The following is a 25703-nucleotide window of genomic DNA, read 5'->3' on the forward strand; positions in this document are numbered from 1 at the left end:
CCGGGGGTTGGGGGATGGGGGAAGGAGGGGCACTGCGTGCGGGGCCGGCCTGCGGCGGCAGAGGCAGCGTAACGTTGCGGCAGAGGCCGGCGTGACGTTGCACCAGCCTGAGGCCCGCCGTGCGCTGTCCCGGGGAAGTTGTCCCTGGATCCCGGGAACCTGGCAGTGGCGGGCTGCACAGGCTCCGCGGAAGAGGGGTGTGGAGAGTGACCTGTGCTCGCACACAGGCCCCTTGGTGGCGGCAGCAGCAGCCTTAGCGTCTCCCGCCCGTCTCTGGGGTCCGCGGTTTTAGCCGCGGCTCGCGCCAGTCTCTGGGGTTTGCGCTTTCAGCCGCGGCTCGCGCCCGTCTCGGGGGCTCGCGCCCTCAGCCGCGGCTCGCGCCCGTCTCTGGGGTTCGCGCTTTTAGCCGCGGCTCGCGCCCGTCTCTGGAGTTCCTTTAAGCAGCGCTCTTAAACCCCTCTCCTCGCGCACCAGGAAACAAAGAGGGAAGAAAAAGTCTCTTGCCTCTTCGGCCGGTGCAGGCTTTTCCCCGAACTCCCTCCCGGCTAGTCGTGGTGCACTAACCCCTTCAGGCTATGTTCAAGCCGCCAACCCCAGTCCTCTCCCTGAGCTCCGTCCAAAACCAAAACCCGAGCCTCAGCTCGCAGCCCCGCCCGCCCCGGCGGGTGAGCAGACAAGCCACTCGGGCTGGTGAGTGCTGGTCGGCACCGATCGTCTGTGCAGGAATCTCCCCGCTTTGCCCTCCGCACCCGTCGCTGTGCACTACTCCGTGGTCCCGAAACTCCCCCCTCTGCCTCCCGCAGTCTCCGCCCGCGGAGGGGCTTCCTAGTGTGTGGAAACTTTTCCTCCTTCACAGCTCCCTCCCACTGGTGCAGGTGCCGTCCTTATTCTTTTGTCTCTGTTTTTTCTTTTGCCCTACCCAGTTACGTGGGGAGTTTCTTGCCTTTTGGGAGGTCTGAGGTCTTCTGCCAGCCTTCAGTAGGAGTTCTGTAGGAGTTGTTCCACGTGTGGATGTATTTCTGGTGTATCCGTGGGGAGGAAGGCGATCTCCGCGTCTTACTCTTCCGCCATCTTCCTGCTTAATCTACACATCTTATTTAACTCTCACAACAATTATGTAAGAATGGTATCTTTTTACACACGCATTGTGGATGAGAAAACTGACGCTCATAGGTTAGTTACATTGTCTCAAGTCACAGATCTAGTAAATATTAGACATGGAACTTTAGACCAGTTCACTCCAAAGCCCATGCTTGTAACACTATGCTGTATATAATGAAAACTAGCTAATGCAATATAAAAACATGAGCTTTTTATAAACATTGACCTGCAGCCCTGAAGTTTTCTTTACCTTGCTGTACACAAAATATATGCACTGAATTTTCTCTTATATTTCTTCTCTACCTCTAATTAAATAATTATTTTGCTCTATAACTTGTTCTAAATTTAGAGAAAATTTCTCTATATCTTTTCAGGTCACAACTAGCTAATCTGATAAACTAAAAAACAAAAAAGTAAGAAGTAAAATAGACCCTTTAGCAATGTGTAGCACGTTTTAAAGCATATATCACATTTTTAAGCAAGCGGCACATTTTAAGCATGTAGCCCATTTTTAGGAAAATACCCCCATTTTGGTCAATGGAGTCATTGTTAGAAATTTCAGGTAACATGGAAACGAAAATAGATAGCATCATCTCATGATGATGAAACAGATATTTTGAGACAGTTAGAGAGCAGTGATGCTTTTTGAAATGTACCCTTTAGATAAATACTGGGTAAATTAGGTATTGATAGCTACTTCTTTTGGTAACTGAAGTTTGATGTAGTATAGCCTTATCCTTCAGAAGTTCATAGTCAAGGGAAGAGACAGGGAAAGGAGAAAAGAGATATGTATTTATAGAAATTCAAGGGATGAACGGGGTCAAGTTGCTGTGAGAGGACAATGAAGAAAAAATTTATCAGGGAAAGCTTTTGCTGAAGGGTAACATTTGGGTTAAACTATGCTGGCTAAATAGGGTTTTGTAAAGGACATTCTGGCAGTTCTGTACGCTTGGCATGTGCAAAGCTTTTACAAGGTATCTAGTGCTTAGGAAAATGGACAGTTCCTGGGATGACTGCTCAAGAGAGTGGCCAGTATTATTTAGTTCCATATAGTTTAGAATTCTTTGAAAATAAATGAGTGTAAGCAAAAAATGGTAGAATATGAGGTTCACATAAGACCATATAGACCTCTGTAGTGTCCTAAAAAGAAAATGGAACTTATTAATTTTAATTAATAAAGGTGATATTCTGGAATTTACAGTTTAGAAAGATCACCCTATCACAAATTTGGATGAAAAAACTAGAAATATGGTAAATTGTTTTTGCACTAATTATTATTTACCATGTGTCAGATATTGTAACAGTAATTTATAATGGCCAGTTCCTTAAATCATCAAAACAAATTATGAAGCAACGATATTCTCCTTTTTGTAGATAAGAAAACTGAGAATCATCAAAGCTGATTTACAGAGCTATGGTAAGGTAATTGTGGGTTCAAGAATCACACCAAACTCTTACACCAAAGACATTCTCTTTTATTTTTTGACTTTGTGTCAAAGCAATAATCAAAGACTTAATAAATGAATAAACTAGATCTACCACTTTAAGGATAGCAAACAAGGCAACGGATTTGAAAGATGTGAATAAAATTTGAATACAATTTGGCAATTTTCTTCACGAACAGAATTATATAACCTCTAAAGGACCATTGCTTCATGTAAAAATAATAACTCTATCTTCAAAAATTTGGTAGAGAACAAAATGGAATTACTTGAAAGTACTTTGATCTCAAAGATAACTTTTGAAAATCTCTGGGTATAAAAAGCAAATAGAAGGCTTAAAACAATAAATTGTAACTGAACATAGAGGCAAATCCTGAGCATAAATTGAATAGTTAGGTCAGGAGTGTGATTAATCAGTCTGAAGTGCACTCTAAAAAAGACATTAATAATGACTAATAAAAATGGTTACCAAGCACTTTCAAATACAAGGTGCCATATACAAGTTTAATAATGATGATCACCATTACAACAATATGTTTCAATTGCATAGCACTTCTCATCTAAGGAGTTCAGAGAATTATGGAGATATTAACACCTTAATTCTGGCAACATCCTGAACAGGCAACAAATATTCAATATTTACAGAGAATAATGAAATGATCCAAACTCCTAGAAGACATGATAAAACCACAGCAATAACCTTACATTTTTAATTTCTTCTTATATATGTCTTAAAACAGAGAGAACAACCTTTATAAAATATTGGCATGAAAAACATCCAGTTTAGTCATTTTTCCTTAATGTTTTCCTTTTTTCTTTCAACTTTATTATGAAAAATTTCAAACATACAGGGAAAAAAATGAATAGAATAATACACACCTCTCTGCATATCACCTACTAATTAACATTCTCTCTACACACATATATCTTTGCTGATCCATTAAAAAGTAGTTGCAGAAATCTAAACCTTGCATCCCCCCAATATTTCAGCACACATATCTCCAGAATAAGAGTATTTAACATAACCACACTTTCATTATCATACATACAGAAATTATGCCTTATTTTGCCTACTTAGTGCTTCATGATCTTGCTATATTGACCAAAACTGATTGAATTAGCAATGATAATGCAGTAAAGAAAACCATCTACAGGCTAGGTGCAAGAAGTCCAGTAACATATAAGGAGACCTGGTATTAAGTATTCTACCTATTAGAAAAAATTCAATAAAGTACAATCTTGAAAAATGTAGAATGTAAGTACACAAAAAGAGGACAGCTGATGCAGAAGTAGATTAGAGAAAAACCCAGAGTTGAAGCAAAGGAAGTATATAGTGTAGCAGATTTAGAAAAACCAGAGGTAAGAGGAGCTGGGTCACAATGTCACTAGAGTAGTAAGCACTAGGTGTCCACTAGACAAATAGGTTGGGTCACCAGAGCCATGGCTGAGTTAGTGAAATTACTGCTGATCCACAACAATTGCTGTTGAATCCAAAATAGCAGTGGTTATTGCTTTGAATCTTCATGAGAACTGCTTGGCTCTTGATACACTTTCTTTGTTTCCTTCCATACATTTTGTCTTTATCTACTAATAAACCACATCACTGGAAAAAAACCTGAGTATACCTATTTTTCCTTGTGACCTGAAAGTCACAAATTAAAACAAATTCCTCAATATTCTCTGGTTTCACACACTTTCAGCTGCTGTGTCTTATTTTGCCTGACCAAGAAGTGAAAACCTGATAGCAGTTTCCCTAATTCTGGCCTTCAAATAGAGGAGATATGACACTGATTTATTTATTAAATATTTATTAAGGAATTAATTATATTCCAGGAGCTTTGCTCTGGGGAGGATATCATCCATGTTTAATAGGGGAAACAATCAAATTGTTATAACTAATAATATAATCTCTAATGTGCTATAATAGATGATGAATTTAAGGCTGTGACATCAACAATAGGGTAGATAACACTTCTTTAGTGGGAGAGGGTTAATAGAAGCCATAACATTTATGCTAGAGTTAACGTAAATATGTAGTAAATAAGGAGTAAAAAGAGACTTTTGGGTGGAGGGATATTATAGCTATGGGGTTATAAAAGAGCCATATTATTTTAGAGAATGATGGAAAACTGGCTAGCCAAGAAGTGATGACACTAAGAAAAACAGAGGTTTCAAGTTACTTTAATTTGACTGGATGATAGAGCTATGCTAAAAAGAGACCTAATATTTTAGGTCATTTGTACAAAAACTGCTTTGACTGTGAAGTGTTTCAAACTACTTTTTATTCAATAGCTGGCCATGTATTTAGACAAAGTGTGTCCATTTTTTTCTGTAATTGAAATCAAATGAATTGTTTCACATTAGTGGATATATTTTTGTTTATACTAAACATGTTTATTTTTAACATAATGTTTATGACCTCTTATAGATTTAACTGGTTTCAATTGACTCTATCTAAAGTAATATGTTAATGGTTTTGATTAAAATTTCAAATGATACAGAGAAAGAAACATATTGTTAAACATGACCTTTTGTACCTTAAGATTTTGGATGGCGATTCCAAAGAGGAGTGGGGATTAAATATTCTCACATGCCAAAGAGAAGTCTCAGATAATCTATCATCGTGGTGACACTAAACTGCTTCTGAGACATGTAGTCCTGCACCCACCTCCAGGTTATATAAGGGGAGAAAGAATAATCAAGAAAGAAATAATGAGAATTTCTTTTGCGAGTTTGGTTGGAATGCTATGAGTTTAAAGGTGTGTATCCCTTTTTCCCACTACCCAACCTGACATTCATCTTAAAGCAAATGGGGCAAGAGGAGTTTGAAGAGAATGGCTCTTAGAATATAAAATCTGTTCTCTGGAATTCAGAAGCACCAAGACTCTTAGTAGAAAAGTCTATAAAGGACAGAAATAGTTGGAACTGCCCCTGTTAGGAGAACAAGAGGGAAGGGCTGAGATTCAAGAGTTTGGCAGAAAAAAATACTATGTTTTCTCATGGGTCAGAGTAAATATTATGGAAGTGTTTGAGTGTTTGAGCATGGATTATCTTGAATGGACCCTATCCATAATTTCAGCCCTACCAGAGCAAGGGTTAGAGCTATAAAAAGGAACAGTTAGTGGAGTCTTAGGCAATCAGTTGGATAATTGTGCTACATAATGGTGCAAAGAAAATTGTTGATAGGTGCCTGTGAAGAATCCCAAAACTGTTGCCTGAGAGTAACAGCATTAGCAGTTAAGAATTAATATAGCCTTAATCTTAGTGTCTAGTAGGGAACTGACAACAAATGAAACTGGGGACCTACTGTTGCAGCCCCAGCAGCACGCCATCACAAGGCATCATTACAAAGTAGAACATAGAAGGCCTGGAGGACAACGCCTGGCTAGAGGACTGAGCAGAGTGCAGAAGGCTGGCCACCCTGTGCCTTTGGACTAGAGAATTTAACCCATCTGCATGTAAGGGTCTTGGAACTCCAGCTGAGTGTCAGGCCTGAGCCTCTGAGGTAGGAGAGCTGAGTTCAGGACATTGGACAACCAAAGACCTCCCATCCCCATGCAATATCAATTGGCGAGAGCTCTTCCACAGACCTCTGTCTCAATGCTAAGACCCAGCTCCACCCAAAGACCATCAAGCTCCAGTGCTGGACATGCCATGCAAAACAACTAGCAAGACAGGAACGCAACCCCACCCATTAGCTGGGAGGCTGCCTAAAATCATAATAATGTCATAGACACCCCAAAAGGCAGCACTGGACATGGTCCTCCTCACCAGAAAGACAAGATCCAGCCCCATCCACAAGAACACAGGCAACAGTCCCCTCCACCAGTAAGCCTACATGACCCACTGAACCAACCTTACCCACTGGGGGCAGACACCAAAAACAACAAGAACTACAGACCTGCAGCCTGTTAAAGGAGACACCAAACAGTAAGTTAAGAAAAATAAGAAGACAGAGAAATACACAGCAGATGAAAGAGCAAGGTAAAAACCCACCAGGCCAAACAAATGAAGAGGAAATAGGCAGTCTGCCTGAAGAAGAATTCAGAATAACGATAGTAAAGATGGTCCAAAATCTTGGAAATGCGATGGAGAAAATGCAAGAAACATTTAACAAGGACCTAGAAGAACTAAAGAGCAAAAAAACAATGATGAACAACACAATAAATGAAATGAAAAATTCTCTAGAAGGAATCAATAGCAGAATAAATGAGGCAGAAGAACGGATAACTGATGAGGAAGATAAAATAGTGGAAACAACTACAGCAGAGCAGAATAAAGAAAAAAGAATGAAAAGAATTGAGGACAGTCTCAGAGACTTCTGGGACAACATTAAACACACCAACATTCGAATTATAGGGGTCCCAAAAGAAGAACAGAAAAAGAAAGGGATTGAGAAAATATTTGAAGAGATTATAGGTGAAGACTTCCCTAATATGGTAAAGGAAGTAGTCAATCAAGTCCAGGAAATGCAGAAAGTCCCATAATCCTTCGATAAATCCAAGGAGAAACACTCCAAGACACATATTAATCAAACCATCAAAAATTAAATACAAAGACAAAATATTAAAAGCAACAAGGGGAAAGCAACAAATAAGGGAATCCATACAAGGGAATCCCCATAAGGTTAATAGCTGATCTTTCAGAAGGAACTCTGCAAGCCAGAAAACAGTGGCAGGACATATTTAAAGTGATGAAAAGGAAAAAAACTACAACCAAGATTACTCTACCCACCAAGGATCTCATTCAGTTTCGACAGAGAAATTAAAAACTTTGGAGACAAGCAAAAGTTAAGAGAATTCAGCACCACCAAATCAGTTTTACAACAAATGTTAAAGGAACTTGTCTAGGCAGGAAACACAAGAGAAGGAAAAGACCTACAATAACAAACCCAAAACAATTAAGAAAATGGTAATAGGAACATACATATCAATAATTACCTTAAATGTAAATGGATTAAATGCTCCAGCCAAATGACACAGATTGGCTGAATGGATATAAAAACAAGACCCATATATATGCTGTCTACAAGAGATCCACTTCAGACCTAGGGACACATACAGACTGAAAGTGAGGGGATAGAAAAAGATATTCCATGTAAATGGAAACCAAAAGAGAGCTGAAGTAGCAATTCTCATATTAGAGAAAATAGACTTTAAAATAAAGACTATTACAAGAGACAAAGAAGGACACTAATTAATGATCAAAGGATCAATCCAAGAAGAAGATATAAAAGTTGTAAATATTTATGTGCCCAATATAAGAGCACCTCAATACGGAAAATGCTAGGAGCCATAAAAGGGGAAATTGACAGTAACACAATAATACTAAGGGACTTTAACAGCACACTTTCACCGATGGACAGATCATCGACAGTGAAAATAATTAAGGAAACACAAGCTTTAAATGACACATTAGACAAGATGGACTTAATTGATATTTATGGGACAGTCCATCCGAAAACAACGGAATACCCTTTCTTCTCAAGTGCTCATGGAACATTCTCCAGGATAGATCATACCTTGGGTCAGAAATCAAGTTTTGGTAAATTTAAGAAAATTGAAATCGTATCAAATATTTTTTCTGACCACAACACTCTGAGACTAGATACCAATTACAGGCAAAAAAATCTGTAAAAAATACAAACACATGTAGGCTAAAGAATACACTACTGAATAACCAAGAGATCACTGAAGAAATCAAAGAGAAAATAAAAAAATACCTAGAAACTAAGGACAATGAAAACACAATGACCCAAAACGTATGGGATGCAGCAAAAGCAGTTCTAAGAGGGAAATTTATAGTAATATTCCTACCTCAAGAAAAAGGAAAAACCTCAAATAAACCAATTAACATTACACGTAAAGCAATCAGGGAAAGAAGAAAAAAATAAACCTAAAGTCAGCAGAAGGAAATAAATCATAAAGATCATATCAGAAATAAATGAAAAAGAAATGAAGGAAACAACAACAAAGATCAATAAAACTAAAAGATGGTTCTTTGAGAAAATAAGTAAAATTGATGAACCATTAGCCAGACTCATAAAAAAAGAAAAAAGGGAGAAGACTCAAATCAACAGAATTAGAAATGGAAAAGGAGAAGTAATAATTGACACTGTAGAAATACAAAGGATCATGAGAGATTACTACAAGCAACTATATGCCAATAAAATGGACAACCTGGAGGAAATGGACAAATTCTTAGAAAAGCACAACCTTCTGAGACTGAACCAAGAAGAAATAGAAAATATAAACACATCAATCACAAGCACTGAAATTGAAACTGTGATTAAAAATCTTCCAACAAACAAAAGCCGAAGACCAGATGGCTTCACAGGCAAATTCTATCAAACATTTAGAGGAGAGCTAACACCTATCCTTCTCAATCTATTCCAAAATATAACAGAGGGAAGAACACTCTCAAACTCATTCTACGAGGCCACCATCACCCTGATACCAACCAGACAAAGATGTCACAAAGAAAGAAAACTACAGGCCAATATAACTGATGGATATAGATGCAAAAATCCTCAACAAAATACTAGCAAACAGAATCCAACAGCACATGAAAATGATCATACACCATGATCAAGTGGGGTTTATCCTGGGAATCCAAGAATTCTTCACTAATGCAGAGCAAAAATTGTGATACACCATATTGACAAATTGATGGATAAAAACCATATGATCATCTCAATAGATGCAGAAAAATCTTCTGACAAAATTCAACACCGATTTATGATAAAAGCCCTCCAGAAAGTAGTCATAGAGAGAACTTTCCTCAAAGTAATAAAGGCCATATATGACAAACCCACAGCCAACATCGTTCTCAATGGTGAAAAACTGAAACCATTTCCACTAAGATCAGGAACAAGACAAGGATGTCCACTCTCACCACTATTACTCAATATAATTTTGGAAGTTTTAGCCATAGCAATCAGAGAAGGAAAATAAATAAAAGGGATCCAAATCAGAAAAGAAGAAATAAAACTGTCACTGATTGTAGATGACATGATGCTGTACATAGAGAATACTAAAGATGCTACCAGAAAGCTACTAGAGCTAATCAATGAATTTGGTAAAGTAGCAGGATACAAAATTAATGCACAGAAATCTCTTGCATTCCTATACACTAATGATGAAAAATCTGAAAGAGAAATTAAGGAAACACTCCCATTTGCCATTGTAAACAAAAGAATAAAATACCTAGGAATAAACCTACCTAAGGAGACAAAAGACCTGTATGCAGAAAACTATAAGATACTGATGAAAGAAATTAAAAATGATACAAACAGATGGAGAAATATACCATGTTCTTGGGTTGGAGGAATCAACAGTGTGAAAATGACTATATCACCCAAAGCAATCTGCAGATTCAATGCAATCCCTATCATTACCAATGGCATTTTTCACAGAACTAGAATAAAAATTGCACAATTTGTATGTAAACACAAAGGAAACCAAATAGGCAAAGCAATCTTCAGAAAGAAAAATGGAGCTGGAGGAATCAGGCTCCCAGACTTCAGACTATACTACAAAGCTATAGTAATCAAGACATTATGGTACTGGCACAAAAACAGACATATAGATCAATAGACTGGGACAGAAAGCCCAGAGATAAACCCACACACATATGGTCACCTTATCTTTGATAAAGGAGGCAAGAATATACAATGGAGAAAAGACAGCCTCTTCAATAATGGTGCTGGGGAAACTGGACGGCTACATGTAAAAGGATAAAATCAGAACACTCCCTAGCACCACACACAAAAATAAACTCAAAAATGGATTAAAGACTTAAATGTAACGCCAGACACTATAAAACTCTTAGAGGAAAACACAGGGAGAACACTCTATGACATAAATCACAGCAAGATCCTTTTTGACCCACATCCCAGATAAATGGAAATAATAACAAAATTAAACAGATGGCACCTAATGAAACTTAAAAGCTTTTGCAGAACAAAGGAAACCATAAAGAAGACGAAAAGACAACCCTCAGAATGGGAGACAATATTTGCAAAAAAGCAGCTGACAAAGAATTAATCTCCAAAATATACCAGCAGCTCATGCAGCTCAATATAAAAAAAACAAACAACCCAATCCAAAATGGGCAGAAGAGCTAAACAGACAGTTCTCCAGAGAAGGTATACAGATTGCCAACAAACATATGGAAGGATGCTCAACATCACTAATTATTAGAGAAATGCAAATCAAAACTACAATGAGGTATCACCTCACACCTGTCAGAATGGCCATCATCAAAACATCTACAAGCAATAAGTGATGGAGAGGGTCTGGAGTAAAGGGAACCCTTCTGTGCTGTTGGTGGGAATGTAAATTGATACAGCCACTATGGAGAACAGTATGGAGTTTCTTTAAAAATATAACTACCACATGACCCAGCAATCCCACTACTCAGAATATACCCTGAGAAAACCATCATTAAAAAAAAGTTATGTACCAAAATGTTCATTGCAGCACTATTTACAATAGCCAGGATATGGAAGCAACCTAAGTGTCCATTGACAGATGAATGGATAAAGAAGATGTGGCACCTATATACAATGGAATATTACTCAGCCATAAAAAGAAATGAAATTGAGTTATTTGTAGTGAGGTGGATGGACCTAGAGTCTGTCATACAGAGTGAAGTATGTCAGAAAGGGAAAAACAAATACTGTATGCTAACACATATATATGGAATCTAACAAAAAGTTCGTTTTGAAAAACCTAGGGGCAGGACAGAAATAAAGATGCAGATGTAGAGAATGGACTTGAGTACACGGGGTAGTGGAAGGGTAAGATGGGAAGAATTGAGATAGTGGCATTTAAATATATATACTACTAAATGTAAAATAGACAGCTAGTGGGAAGCAGCTGCATAGCACAGGGAGATCAGCTCAGTGCTTCGTGACCACCTAGAGGGGTGGGATAGGGAGGGTGGGAGGGAGACACAAGAGGGATGGGATATGGGGTTATATATATACATATAGTTGTTCACTTTGTTATACAGCAGAAACTAACACAGTATTGTAAAGCAATTGCTCTCCAATAAAGATGTTAAATAAAGAAAAGAATTAATATAAAGCCAGTAATCTTCAGAAAAGAAGAGGTTGGTTGGGCTTGCCTTACTGGTTGCCAGAAATGATGGAACAGAGCTTAGAAAAGCACTACTGATAAAGCAATAAATAATGAATTTGACTACACTAAAAATAAAAATTTCTGTTCATCAAAAGATACTATAAAGCAAATCAAGCGATAAGTAAAAAACAAATCACTGAATGGGAAAATATTCAGAACACATGTCACTGATAAAAATCTCACAGTATATAATGAATTCTTACACATTAATGAGAATAAGAAAATCCACTGGAAACAGAATATTTCTACAAGCACTTGAATAAATAGAAACTCCAAAAGTCCTATAAGCATATCAAAAGATACTCATCTTCATTGATCACCAGGAAAACACAGAGATGATAAAGGAAATCCACATTGAAACAACATAAGATATAATTACACATTTATTAGATCTACAAGAGTTAAAAAGAAAATCTAACAATACTCTTGTCAATGTTATGGCAAAATGGAAATTCTCATACCATGATCGTACCATTATGGGAGCACATAAGTGTTACAATTTTTTTTGAAAACTAGTATAATATTATTTAGTAAAATTGAATGTAAACATACCACATGGTTCAACAAGTCCTTACCTGGGTAGGGAAACTTTTCACCATGAACCAGAAGGCAGGTAGAAAAAGTCCATAGGCATTTTGTTTATAACTGTCCCAAACTAGAAACAATCACAGTTTATGGATAGAATTAAATAAAATGGGCTATATTCTTAATATGACATATAATACACTAAAACATGAATGAATCTCATAAAAATAAAAATAATGTATAAGTATAAATATAATACATATGTCATGATGCTGTTTATATAAAGTTCAAAACTGGGCAAAGCTATTTTGTTAGAACACACTCATAGGCACTGCCATATTTTAAAAAAAATTAGGAAAATATTACTGCAGGAGCCAATATAGTGTTTGCCTTTGTGAGGAGGGAGAATTTGTAATCTTGAAGGCATAAACAGAAGGCATATCTGACATTGCTTTTTTTTTTTTTAGAAAATGGTGGTGGTGACATGAGTATTCCCTTTATCTTTAAACCTTGCATATATATGTTATATGTATGTTTCTGCATATATATTTCAGTTAAATTTTTTAAAAAATCCATAGCATACCTGGTGTTGATAAGCAAAATCCATTTTCTCTCATTTCTGGTTAATAGCTATGCTTCATTTTTCAGACTTGCTTGCAGTTAAGGATGGGTGCAAAACAGCATTCTAGCCAGTAGTACATGAGTGGACGTGATATGTAGGACTCCATGGCATGGCACAAAATATTTCCTAAATGTGGTCCTCCATGCTTTTTTTTTTGGTTTCAGATGACTGTAATAAAAACACCCAACAAGGCCTTCGAAGATCCCATTTTATGTTGGTAGAGGATCTTGAATGGTCCTGTCTGTTTGTATGTGAGTAAGAAATAAGTGTCTTTTGTGTTTGGACCTTTTAATATTTTCAGCATACTCTGAGTAATATACATAATATCTAAATTTTTCATAACATTAGAAGGAAAATACAGAGAGTTCGTGTTTGCATAATAATCTCTTAACACAATTTTTATGGGTATTATACTAATTATTTATTTTTTAATTTCTAGTGAGTAGGGGCAAGTCTCTGATTGGGTATCTTAAAATTTTTTTTCTATAATTCAGTATGAATGAAACAAGGTTAGATCTGTAATTGGTAAAGAAGCAGTAGTCACACACATTAGCTGCAATAGGGAGAAGTTTGATCATTTTTGTGATTTGAACGATGTTCATGTTTCTCACCATCTTCAGATATGACTGAGGATTTAAATTGCTTTTGTCCTGATCCATTATGGTCACAGAGGGACTAATCTGATGAACTGTGAAAATTTTAATGTCTTAATTACATTGATTGATTTTTAAATGATAGAATAATCTCGTATCCTGGAAAAATCCTGCTTGCTCATAACCCATAATTTAAAAAAATATACTGTTGTATTTAATTTGCCAAAATTTTAAGAATATTCTATCTATGGTAGTGAGGAGTATTGGCCTGCAGTTTTTTTCCCTGTAATGTGGTGAGAAGTATTCCCTCCTCTTCAATTTTATGGAAGAGTTTGTCTGGAATTGGTATTGTTTCTAAACGTTTGGTACAATTCTACAACAAAGTCATCTGAGCCTGGAATTTCTTTGTGGGAAATATAATAACAAATTCAATTTCTTTAATAGTCATAGGACTAGTCAGGTAATTTACTTCTTCTTGAATAAGGTTTGGTAGCTTGTAATTTTCAAGTAATTTGTTCATTTAATCTGAGTTGTGGGGTTTATTATCATAAAGTTGTTCATAACATTCTTTTACTGTCCATTTAATACCTGTAGCATCTGGAGTGACAACCTCTCATTCCTGATATTAGTTATTTGTGTCATTGCACATCATTTTTGGATTAGTACGGCAAGAATTTTATCAGTTTATTGATCTTCTGAAATAACTAGATTTTAATTTCACTGATTTTTCTCTACAGTATCTATGTTCTGTTTCACTGATTTCTGCTCTTATTTCTTTCATTCTGATTATTTTGGGCTTCATTTGCTCTTCTTTTTTTAGTTTCTGAAGTTACCCCAAAGTTACTGATTTGAGGTTAATGATCTTTTTTCTTTTCTAATACGTGTCTTTAATGCTATAAATTTTTTTAATGTAATAATTTAGCTGCATAATCTATATTTTGATATGTTGTGCATTCATTTTCATTCAGCTCATAATATTTTTTTAATTTCCTTTTTCCGGTATTTTTAGACATGGATTATATAGAAATTTTTTTTTTTTAGTTTCCAAGTACTTAGCAATTTTTCAGATCTATTTTTGTTATTAATTTGTAATTTAATTACATTCTTGTCAGAGAATATTTCATAGGACTTGAATCATTTTCAGTTTATGGAGGCTTGTTTTATAGTCCAGAACAGAAGATGGTCTATCTTAGCAAATGGTTCATTGCACTTGTAAAGAATGTGTATTCTGCCATTGTTAGGTGATGTGTTCTACAAATTTCTATTAGGTCATGCTGGATTATAGTGCAGAAGGGTGTAACCCTTACTGAATTTCTCTCTGTCTTATTAATGATTGAAAGAAGGGTATTGAAATCTGACTATAACTGTAGATCTGTGCATTTACCCTTCAGTTTTATCAGTTTTTGCTTCATGTGTTTTGAAGCTATGTTATGAGACACATAAACATTTAGGATTATTATGTTCATTTTTCATGATTATAAAATTCTTTTCTTATCCATGATAATACAGTTTCTTCTGAAACCTCATTTTTTCTGATATTAATATAGCCATTACGGATTTTTTAAAATTAGTGTTAGTATGGTATATCATTTTCCATCCTTTTACTTTTTACTTATTTAGGTCTTTGTATTTATAGTGAGGTGTCTGGGACTTAGAGAATCTGGATGTATTATCAATCTTTCTCTTTAATTTTAGTTGGTCCAGTCCATTAAGGTTAAATTCTTCCCCAAACATGTCTAAAACACAGAAGTCAATTATTTTGCACTTTCATGGAATTATCTCAAGACCTATTCAGTGTATTTTAGATCAACTGAAAATGACAAAATTTGTAAATTAAAAAAAAAAAAAAGAATTGGATATTTGGATCAAACATGTAGATACTCTACTAGTCCAGATCAAAGTCACATACATTCATCTTTAAAGCAGGAATTCACCAAAAAGATTAATTGTTTTTCTGAGGGTATTTTGGTGTATTTATTCATGACAGTTTTATATCTCAATTACATACTTTTAATCTTCTACTTGGAAGATGCCTATTCTGAATAAAAAATTATTTTTGAGACACTGTCCTCTGAATACTATATTGAAAAAATCCAATTAACTAACCCAAACTGCAGTGCTCCAGGGCATTCTTCTTTTTCAGTGGAGAAAACTATAAAAATAAAAATTAATACTCACAAATAAAAACATAGTTGCACAGAGTTAATTTTTTTCTGTTGATTTACCTCCCCCTACCACCCAACTTTCTAAAGTATATTATTATTTCCCTATTTCTAAGATTAAAGTATTTCTTAGGGATTTTTTTTGCCCCTGCCAGACACAAACCTTGACAGCTATCAGAGACTTTATGTAGAAGAAAACAAACATCAAGCCTGTAGCATTTCAAGGATTTTCCCTTCCCAAGCTTTACTATTCTATGTGTCAATATTGATCATTTTGTTTGTTTTTCTATCAGTTAAACTTCTAAACCAGGGAGTTTTCTGTTTTAGTTCCTTCTCAAAAGCCTATAATGCTGTTAAAGAGTTAAGTTTTAAAATTAGTATAAAATTTAATTTTGACCATGCCAATTATACAATAATAAACCTTTTGTGTATTTATGTCATTCATTGTTTTTTAAGCCAGTTTGTTGGGGGAAAAATACTAAAAAAGAAATATTTTAACTTTCTGGACTCTTAATTTTCAAGGACTAAATATATTCTCAGAGTATTTCAGTAAGAGGGAATTTATTATAAGAACACATGGGAAAATGTAGCCTTGAAGGGACTGGAACATTTTTCATTAAATAAGACAGTTAAGAATACAACAACACAGCCAAAGGTAAATATCTGAACAAAATATAGTAACCTGCACTATTCTAATTTTGTTGTATACATTCACTTTTAATTCTTGTATAGAATTTCAATGACAAAAAACATAAAAATAACTATATATCTATCTTAACAAGTATATGATATGTAAAGATGTAATTTGTGACATCAATAACATAAAAAAGGGAGTGAATCTATAAAGAGGTCCAGTTTTTACATGTGATTGAAATTATCATCAGTTTAGAATAGAATGTAATACCTTTAGGATGTTTTATATAGTTGAACTGGTAACCACAAAGAAAGCACTTATAGAGTGTACACAAAATAAAATGAGAAGAGACTAAAAGCTTGTCACTAAAAAATAGTCAAGGAAATACAAAGGAAGGCAGTGAGAAAGGAAATGAAGGACAGAAAAGTTATAAGACACACAAAAAACAATTAGAAAATAATGGCAATAGCAATTACTCCCCTGTCAGTGAGTTCCACAAATGCAAATGATTAAATTCCCTAATCGAAAGCCATCTATTGCTGAATGGATTGAAAACAAACAAACAAGCAAACCCAGGATACAACTATATTCTATCTACAAGAGACTCACCTTAGATCTAAGGATACACAAAGACTGAACAGAAAAGAATGGAAAAAGAAAAATAGAGCAGAATAATTTCAGACGAAATAGACTTTAAGTCAAAAACTATTACAAGAGACAAGAACACTGTATTAAGATAAGGAGTCAGTTCAACAAGAAGATAAAACAATTATAAATATGTATGCACCCAAAATCAGAGCTTCTAAATATATGAAGCAAATTTTGACAGAATTGAAAGACATAGACATAGACATAGACATAGATATAGATATCCACACAATAAAAGTAGGAGACTTCAATATTTTTAGTAACAGACAGAACAGCCACAAAGAATATCAGTGAGAAAATAGAGGACTTGAACAACACTATAGACGAATTGGACCTAAATATATACATATATGTATATATATATACATATATATGTATATATACATATATATACATATATATGTATATATACATATATATAAACACGCATATATACATATACATATATATTCCACCAAACAAGAGCAGAATATACATCCTTCCCAAATGCACATGAAACATTCTCCAGGGTAGACTACATACATGTTAGACCACAAAACAAGTCTTAACAAATTTAAAAAGATTGAAATTGTACAACATCTCCTTTCTAATCACAATGGAATGAAACTAGAAAGCAATAGCAAAAGGAGAGCTGGGAGACTTTACAAATATGTGGAAATTATACAACACCCTATTAAGCGACCAATGAGTCAAAGAAGAAATAATAAGAGTAATTAGAAAATATCTTGAGACAAATGAAAATGGAAACACAACATACCTAAATTTATAGGATGCAGCAAAAACAGTTTTAAGAGGAAAGTTTATATCTGTAAATATATACAGTAAGTAAGAATAAAGATCTCAAATCAACAATCTATCTTTATACCCTAAGGAACTAGAAAAAGAGCAAACTAAACCTGAAGCTGAAAGAAGAAAGGAAATAATAAAGATTAGAACAGTGATAAATGGAATAGAAAAAGTCAACAAAACTAAGTGCTGATTTTTTTGAGATAACAGAATTGACAAACACATAGCTAAATTGAATCTAAGAACAAAAGAGAGTAGACTCAAATAGGTAAAATCAGAAATAAAAGAGGAGACATTTCAACCAGTGTCTCAGAAATAAAAATTATTATAAAAGAATACTGTGAACAATTGTATGCCAAAAAATTAGATAACTTAGAAGAAATGAATAAATTCCTAGAAACACCCAATCTACCAAGATTGAGTTATGAAGAAAAATAAATAGGCACAGACCAATAGCTAGTAAAGAGATTGAATCAGTAATCAAAAACCTCCTGACAAAAGAAAGCCCAGGACTTCAGTGGAGAATTCTGCCTAACAGTTAAGAAGAATGAATGTCAATCCTTCTCAGACTCTTCCAAAACATTGAAGAGAAGGGAACACTCATTCTCTTTGATGAGGCCAGCATTACCCTGATAACAAAGCCAAAGAAAGACACTACAAGAAAAGAAATCTACAGACCAATAACTCTGATGAATATTGATGCAAAATTTCTCAACAAAATACCAGCAAACTGTATTCAACAGCATACTAAAAGGATTATACACCATGACCAAGTGGGACTAGTTCCTGAAATGTAAGAGTGTTTCAACATATGAAAATCAATCAGTGTAATACACCATATTAACAGAATGAAAAAAAAATCATTTGATCATTTCAATTGATGCAGAAAAAGCACTTGACAAGATTCAACACTCTTTCATGATAAAAACACTAAAAACTAGGAATAGGAGTTTACCTTGACATAATAAAGTCCATACAGTCATACCTTGGAGGTATTGTGGGTTTGATTTCAGACCACTGCAATAAAGTTAATATCACAATAAAGTGAGTCACAAATTTTTTGATTTCCAAAAAGTTATATTTATAAATGTTATATTTACACTATACTATAGTCTATTAAGTGTGTAATAACATTATGTCTAAGAAAAAATGTACATACCTTAAGTAAAAAATTATTGCTAAAAAATGCTTACTATCATCTGAAACTTCAGCCAGTGATAATCTTTTTGCTGATGGAGGGTCTTGCCTCGATGTTGACAGTTGCTGATTGATCAGGTGGTGGCTGCTGAAGATTGGGGTGGCTGTGGAAACTTCTTAAAATAAGACAACAGTGAAGTTTGCTGCATTAATTGACTCTTCTGTGAATGATTTCTGCTCTCTAGCATGTAAAACTGTTTGATAGCATTTTAACCACAGTAGAACTTCATTCAAAATTGGAGTCAATACTCTCAAACTCTGCCACTGCTTTATCAACTAATTTTATTTAATATTTTAAATCATTTGTTTCTTTTTTCATCAATCTTCACAGTATTGTCACCAGTAGAGTAGATTCCATCTCAAGAAACCACTTTCTTTGCTCATCCATTAGAAACAACTCCTCATCCATTAAAGTTTTATCGTGAGATTACAGTGATTCAGCCACATCTTCAGGCTCCATTTCTAATTCTAGTTCTCTTGCTATTTTTATCACATCTGTAGTTACTTCCTCCACTGAAGTCTTGAACCCTTCAAAGCCATCCATGTGAGTTGGAATCAACTTCTTTCAAACTCCTGTTTATGTTGATGTTTTGACCTCTTCCCATAAATCACAAATGTTCTTAATGACATCTAGAATGGTGATTCTTTTCTAGAAGGTTTTCTATTTACATTCTCCAGATTTATCAGAGGAATCACTATCCATGACAGCTATAGCCTTACAAAATATATTCCTTAAAGAATGACTTGAACGAAATTACTTCTTGATCCAAAGGCTGCAGAATAGATGTTGTGTTAGCAGGCATGTAAACAACATTAATCTCATTGTACATCTCCATCAGAGCTCTTGAGTGACCAGGTGCATTGTCAATGAGCAGGAATATTTTAAAAATAATCTTTCTTCCTGAGTCTCAACAATGGGCTTAAAATATTCAGTAAACCATATTGAAAACAAATATGCCATTATCCAGACTTTGTTTTATTTATAAAGCATAGGCAGAGCCAATTTATCATAATTCTTCAGGGCCCTAGGATTTGGGGAATGGAAAGTGAGCATTGGCTTCAACTTAAAGTCACCAGCTGCATTAGTCCCTAACAAGAGTATGCATGTCATTTGAAGCTTTGAAGCTAGGCATTGACTTCTCCTTGCTAGTTATGAAAGTCCTAGATGGCGTCTTCTTCCAATAGAAAGCTATTTCATCTACATTGGAAAATCTGTTGTTTAGCCACCTTCAATAATGATCTTAGCTAGATCTTCTGGATAACTTGCTGCAGCTTCCACATCAGCACTTGCAGTTTCATCTTACACTTTTATGTTATGGAGATGGTGTCTTCCCTTAAAGCTCATGAAGCAACCTCTGCTGGCTTCAAACTTTTCTTCTGCAGCTTCTTTACCTCTTTCAGCCTTCATAGAATTAAGAGAGTTAGGACTTTGCTCTGGACTAGGTTTTGGCTTAAGGGAATATTGTGGCTGGTTTGATCTCCTATATAGACCACTAAAACTTTCTCCATATCAGCAAGAAGGCTGTTTGGCTTTCTTATCATTTGTGTGTTCACTGCAGTAGCATCTTTAAGTTTTTTCAATAACTTTTCCTTTGCATTCACAACTTTTACAACTACTGCTATAAAAGACCTTGTTTTTAGCTTTCAACATGCCTTCCTCACTAAGTTTAATCATATCTAGCTTTTGATTTAAAGTGAAAGACATGACTCTTCCCTTTACTTGAACACTTAGAGACTATTGTAGGATTATTAATTGGCCTACTTTCAATATTGTTGTGTCTCAGGGAATAGGGAGGTCTGAGGAGAGAGAGAGAGATGGAGGAATGACTGGTTGGTGGAACAGTCAGAACACACACAACAGTAATCAATTAAGTTAGCCATCTTAAATAGGTGCAGTTTATGGTGCCCCAAAACAATTACAATAGTAACATCAAAGATCACTGATCATAGATCACCATAGCAATTATAATAATAATAATAAAGTTTGAAATACCATGAGAACTACCAAAATGTGATACAGAAATACAAAGTAAACAAATGCTGTTGGAAAAGTGGTGCAGATAAATTTGTTCAATGCAAGATTGCCACACACCTTCACTTTGTAAAAAACGAAATGTCCGAGGAGCACCATAAAGCAATAAAATGAGGTACACCTGTATGTCAAAAGCCTATAACTAACATACTCATTGGTAAAAGACTGAGATCTTTTCCTCTAAGATAAAAAACAAGAGAAGGAGGCCTGCTCTTGCCACTCCTTTTCAACATAGTATTGAAGGTCCTAGCCAGAACATGTAGGCAGAAAAAGAATAAAAAGCCATCCAAACTGGATAGCCAGAAGGTGGAGGAAGGAGGGAGAGAGGAGTTGTTTAATGGATATAGCATTTGAGTTTTTCAAGATAAAAAAGTTCTAGAGATGTTTCACCATGATATTAATATACTTAATTCTACTGAACTGTACATTTAAAAATAGTTAAGATAGTAAATATTATGTTATGTGTTTTTTAACACAATGAAAATAAAAAGCTCTTGATTTCTTCATTAATTCTAATTTAGAGGAAGTTTTTCCATGTCATTAAATTGTACATTTAGCTATACCATTTCTTTAAATAGCAATATCATTCTTTTAATATTAATTTGTGTTTACTTTATTGTTCTTCTCTGGCCACTTGAATTGAAAGCTTAGTTCATGAACTTTGGATATGTTTTGTTTTTTAATAGTTCAGTTTAAGCTGTGCATTTTCCTCTTAGTATAAGTTTATACTTAACTTACATGGTGTGGTATATATTACTTCAACTGTGATTCATTTGTAAGAAACTTGTAAGTTTTACCCTTTTCCTGTTTTGCTCTTTTTCTGCTTTGATATATAGTAAAATTTTTATTGATATAATTCATTTTTAATTTATTTTGGTTAGCGAAGATGATTTATACATGCTTGTTTTTAGTAATATTATGAGCTATATTTTTCCATGCAATATGTAATTATAATGCTCTTTTCTTTTGCTTGGCAGAAAAATCTATATATTTTGATTATAGTAAACTTGTTCATTGTGTCATTTAAATCTCATATATAAGTACCCATTATTTATCTACTCAACCTGCTGATTTATTAGAGAGTTATGTTAAAATTTTCCACTATGTTTGTAGTTTTATCAATCTGTTCTTTCATTTCTAAACGTTTTTGGTTTATTTCAAAGTTATGCTATTAGTTATTTAAAGATTGATGACTATTAATTCTGCCTTGGAGTTGCTTCTTTGACTCATATGAAGTTTGTTCCTCCCCTCCTGTTTATGCTTTTCACCTTCAATTCTATTTTGTTGGTGTTAATATTGTTTTAACTACTTTCTTTCATGTTATTTCTATGAATTAGTTCTAGGCAAGGAGAAAATTGTATATGCTCTGTCATCTTTATCCAAAAACCTTAATAAATTTTGTTTAGAGTTTTTTCAGGGTCTAAATGTGGTTAGTTCCAAAGAAAGATCTTTCATTTGATGATTTTATTCTGAGAAGAAAGATGCAAAATGGAGGAGCTAAAAGAAAACTAAACTGGAAGAGAGGAGGATGAAATCACTACATAGTGGGAAATCATGGGTGAGGAAATTTTTCAATAATATTTTCATTGGTGGAATAAGCAGGAGGAGTTATAGACAGAATAATTTGATATTTTAAAAAATATTTTAGAAAATATGGATATTTGGTTTTTGATATAATTTTCTTTAATCTCTCACAAACCCTTCAGTAATACCTATACTTTTTATCAGCGTTTTAAAATGCCATCTGTATATGTGCACATGTGTATATTTTTATTGTGATGTTGAGCAGAAATTGGCCTTCAGTCTCTGAAAACAGAGACTGACCATGGAAACCTAGTCTTATTTGAGTCACAAAAATATTTGGGGCACATCACAATGTTTGATTTTTTTATGTCCCTCTTTATTTTTAAAAATCCTTATCTACTGGAAAAAATATATTTGAAATCTTAGATCAAAATTAAAGTAAATGTGATTTTCATTCTCTGTCACCTAATTCTTATTAAATCTCTCACCAAAATGTTCACATTAGGGTCTACTTTAAGTAGACTCTTCATGAATCTAAGATAACATCAATCATACAACAGATAAATGGTATATTGATTCTTTTATATATATATATATATATATATATATATATATATATATATATATAAAACAGTATGTCAGAATTTTAAAGTGTGGACCAAGTGATATAATGTGCATAGAGTGCATTTACAGACTGTAGTTTAGATCCATATTTTCTTTTTGAAATCTAAAATCACCCATGCTGAGACAGAGGAAAAACTATTTGACTCATTTTATGATGAGGTTATTGAGTGCAGTTGTTAAGCATTTTTCTTAAAGTTGCCTACTTGCTGTATAGTGAAGCCAGAATTCAAACTAAATTTTTCTAACACTCAAAATTCTTTCTTCAATAACATAATTATTTCCATGATAAATTTAGCATAAAAATAAAAGTTCTAACATTCAGAAAAACAAAAAGCACATGTGGTGAGAACTATGTAGGAAACCAGAAAATTGCACATTAATGCAGATAATGTGTTTTTGAAGATTAAAGCTGTTTTTTATTCTTTTAACTCTAACATATGTGACTTTACTCAGACTCATAGCTCTACTTAAAAAATAAAGTGATTTTTTGGTGGTGAGGGGGACTTCCCTGGTGGTCCAGTGGTTAAGACTTCACCTTCCAATGCAGCGGGTGTGGGTTCAATTCCTGGACAGGGAGCTAAGATCCCACATGCCTCATGGCCAAAATAAACAAACAAACAGAAAAAAACCAAAAAAAACCCCCATAAAACAGAAGCAATATTTTAACAAATTCAATAAAGAGTTTTAGGTAATGGTCCACATAAAAAAAAAAAAGTGATTTTCATGGTCATGAAATGACATTTGCTTTCATCTTCCTATGGCTCTGTTTGTTACTTGCAAGAGAGTGTTCATAAAGCAATGTATTATTAAATCACTCAGACATAATACTCTACAAAGAGCCTATGAAAATGATAATGACTATTCCTAATTAGCTGATCATCCAGCTATAATTACTGTAGGATAAATTAGGCTATGAGTATCAAAGTAAGAAAATAATGAAGTGCTTCTGCCACAGTTTTTTTTTTCTTTTCCTTTTTTTAATGCAGTACATTTAGCTTAGAAGGACAGAATAGGTTTAATTTGCCCCCATCCTCTGTTTGCATAAATAAAGCAAATCAGAATTTCCAAAACCTAACCTGAGAAGTTTAGCTAAAGGTTTTATTGCAGAACAGCTCTCTTGATGGGGAAGTACTATTTATCACCGTCGGTTTTGACCCCACTTGTTTTGATCATGTTATATTTCACATAGAAGACTTTCATGATTACCTTTGAAAGAGCACTGATCTGTTGTTTAAAAAAGGCAAATAGAGCTCTGAAATCTAATATTGTGGTTTTGGATGAGATTAACCAAAATATATTATCACATTGTGTTTGAATGATTGACAGCTTGTTACTTGGAATTTATGTCACAAATGACTTTGTATGTAATTATATTAGTCTAATAAAAATCAAAAAGTGGCATCAAGTACTCATATTATTAAAAATAGTCTTGCTGAATTCTCTGCATTTGCATGCATAATTAGATAGAAGATTCAGATGACAATTGACATGTGACAGCTAATGTAAAATGAATGTTTAAACACTTGAAAATGGGTATGCCTTTCAATTCCTTAGAATTAATTTAGAAGAAGCCACTTTAAACTATAATAGGCAACATGAATCATATAATTTTGTGATTTTGAACTACTTAAAGACAAATCCTTATTTATATAGATTCTTCTTGATTGTATTCTCTGTCTACATATGATCCTTGGCAATTTTAATTCAGATTTCTGTCTTGCTTAAGATTTAGCTTTTAAGTAATTATGCTTTATAACACATTTGGGTCCTTAAGTTTGAATGGGTTCAGCATGGTAGGTTAGTGCATGCTAGATTCTTCTCACCAATGTATTGGAATCCTTACATTCCGGCATCAAGTGAAAAAAATTTAAATGATGATGAACTTAGAATTTTAATAGACCGTAATTAATCTCCTCTAGCTTTTTCCTAAATGTGAATCTAACATCTATACTAATTATAATATTGGTTTCAACAGTCTAATTTGTCATGCAAAACAGCTTTTATGTTACTTTAAAGTCAAAGTGGTACAGTTGGTAGAAGTTTGCTAGTTTTGAATACTGACACATAATAAATACTCTAAGAAGTTCTGCTGAAGCCTTGTATTCTTAGAAATCTAAAGATGCCCCTTTGAATTCAGCAAAGACATATATTCTTATCGTTTTACAATCTCAAATATTCCTATTTCCAAGGATAAAAAGAGGGCAGAATACAAGGCTAAATGAGAATGACATCATTCTCTTGGGCTGGTTTTTCAATGTATTTGAAGGACATATTCTGTTTTGTCTGCTAAGTCAAATAAAAAGTCAGCCTTTCAGAAGGATACACTGGTCAGTCTCACACACTGAATCAACCTTTGTCTGTCACAAGGAGACAGACCTCTCAACTAATATTAGAATTCATCTACAATATTCTCCAATTTAACTCATTGAAGTCAGTATCTATATCTTGATTTAGCTGGAGTTAGCTCAAGAGCCCAGGCTCTTGAGATGCTAGTTAAGGCTTCTCAGATGCTCCGTATAGCCCTAAAAGGCTGCATTTATTTGTTCAAAAATATTTATTGTTTGATTAGAATGTACATGGCTCTTGCAAGAGTTGAATAAACTGCAGTGAACAGGTATATATTAAGCTGACGTGATGGAGCTTACAATTTATTGAAGATAGATTTTAAAA

This window comes from Phocoena sinus, chromosome 1 (assembly GCF_008692025.1).
Source record: "Phocoena sinus isolate mPhoSin1 chromosome 1, mPhoSin1.pri, whole genome shotgun sequence".
Taxonomy (NCBI): domain Eukaryota; kingdom Metazoa; phylum Chordata; class Mammalia; order Artiodactyla; family Phocoenidae; genus Phocoena; species Phocoena sinus.